Source organism: Mus caroli, chromosome 13 (genome assembly GCF_900094665.2).
Source record: "Mus caroli chromosome 13, CAROLI_EIJ_v1.1, whole genome shotgun sequence".
NCBI lineage: Eukaryota > Metazoa > Chordata > Mammalia > Rodentia > Muridae > Mus > Mus caroli.
The window spans coordinates 14259994-14262514 of record NC_034582.1 but is presented as its reverse complement, the minus strand read 5'-3'; positions in this window follow the sequence as shown (position 1 = coordinate 14262514).

Sequence of the window (2521 nt, the reverse complement as noted above, 5' to 3'; positions counted from 1 at the left end):
AAGGAAGGGAGAGAGAGAGAGAGAGAGAGAGAGAGAGAGAGAGAGAGAGAGAGAGAGAGAAAGAAAGACCAAAAAAAAAAAACCGAAAAAAAAAAAATCACTGATCGTGGGGAGCTTTGCTACAGAGCGATAGGTAATGCAAGAGGAGATAATGGAAGCGTTATCAAGCAGACTTTGTTTGTTTTTTTTCACATGTTCTATGCCATATGGGATTCTACATGTTTATGCATGTGTTGTAATTACTCTTTACGTTATTGTCAATGGGAGCTACTTAGGCTGGCTGATACATTGAAGCCAGGACTGCAGCCTGGCCCATTCAACACACATTCTAACGGCTTCTAGTTCCTTTTTGTGCCGTAAAAGCTAGAAATCTAAAAGGACAAACAAATAAAACAAACACAAATGAACGAACCACATTGAATTTCCCAGACTCTTGCACTTGAGAGTCTGCAGGCGAGCTAGTTTTCCCATACACTTGAAGCAGAGCTCAAAGGAAAAAAAAAAAAAAAAAACTAGCAAATGGAGACCACGGCATGTTCTGGCAGATCTTCAGGTGGAGATGTTTAGCGTTGGGTGGGGTTCTGTGGTCTAAGTATATAAAGTCTAATTCTCAACTTCAGAAGTGCCCAGCATTAGGAGGAAGCAACTGAAGAGTTTCCAGAGGCTTAAATTTTTCAAAACCTACTTTTAATAAGGGTTTTAAAATACTTTAACCTCACTTTTAGCCCACCACCCACCAGATGTAGTGGAAAAGAAAGGTTATTAGGATGCAGGGGAAGTGGATTTGTTTAGAAATAGTTCTTTTGAACAAATCCAATCTGCACTGTCAGATTAGCACCAGTTCAGTTCATATGAATCAGCAACAGCAGGTTGATCCAGAGTAGGTTTAAGACTCAGCTGTATGCTGCTTAGAACTACTTTCTTGGGGTGATTTCAATCTCCAATTGTCAGGATACCAGCTCTCCAGTTCAGTAGTGTCGGGATAGCACACACAGATCAGCAGTGGTGGCATGACCTAGCAGAAACAGCCAGGCCTCTGCAGAATCAGCAGCAGTGACCAGGACAGCAGGGATGCCAGTTCTCTGCTTTGACTCTCTCAACAAAGTGAAAGCAAAGACGAAGACCAACAAAGCCTTACAAAGTTAGCTATGCAATCACACCATCACTGTCCATTGAAATGAACCCTCAATTTCCCTGTTAACACAGGACAGTGTAAAACAATGAACTGTGGCCTAAGAAAGCAGCCAGTGCCAGCTCATGATTCATTTATAGAAGCACAGAAGGTTCAGCTCTGAATGTGCACCCTTTGTTTGCTCCTCTCCTAGAAGGGGCAGAAAAATAGAAGATTGGGAGCAACCATGTCTCCTGTTGCGTAGTTCTGGTAAGCTGACTGGAGCAAAGAGAAGAATGGACAGTCACACGCAGAAATGCTGATGTGCACTCAGAGGACTATCAGCAACCTGGAAGCTCTGCATGTTTCTTATGTATAGCACAGAGGAAGGGTTTAGCCAGTCTTGGTAGGAGGTTTCTGTAGTTGAGCTGACTCAGGCAGTGAACATCTGGGAGGAGAAAGCTAGGGATGCTTCATTCACACTCAGGTCAGGGGTAGGCTTTGCTCTCTGTCTGATTCTGCCCCAAGGAGAAAGTTTGTCAGTGTTCTATGGGTCTAAGTCTTTAACATGATGGCTCACGTCAAACGTCAAACAGTATACATTCATTCAGGACTTCGGTTGCTCCCTACAAGGAGTCTTTAAGGAAAACATTCAATGAAGATAGACAAGTTATATCACAACACAACTGGGTGCTGTTTTCTTGGTAAATACAAAGCCAGTAAGAATGACAAGCATGTAAGAGAGTGGAAAAGAATTTATTACTTCCAGCAACTAAACATCAAACAATACCCAGTGAGGTTTTCCATAAGCAATGTCCTTAAACAAAAGATACTTCGACATTATATGATTCAAAAAAAAAATCTATGTACATTGCATTTGCATTTTAGAGGTGCGTACATTCATGAGCATGCTCACTTTAAAATGGAAAATGCCAGAAAAGGGAAACGTGTTGTAATAAGGTTGTGATAATTAACATGTGAAGAAAGATAATATGAGTTATCTAAACTAAATTTAACTATAATTATCAGTAAAATACTAAGATCAAAATTCAGAATCCTCAGAAAATGTGGTACATTTACACAATGGAGTACTACTCAGCTATTAAAAAAAATGAATTTATGAAATTCCTAGGCAAATGGATGGACCTGGAGGGTATCATCCTGAGTGAGATAACCCAATCACAAAAGAACTCATGTGATATGTACTCACTGATAAGTGGATATTAGCCCAGAAATTTAGAATACCCAAGATATAAGATACAATTTTCAAAACACATGAAACTCAAGAAGAACAAAGACCAAAGTGTGGATACTTTGCCCCTTCTTAGAATTGGGAACAAAACACCCATGGAAGGAGTTACAGAGACAAAGTTTGGAGCTGAGACAAAAGGATGGACCATCTAGAGACTG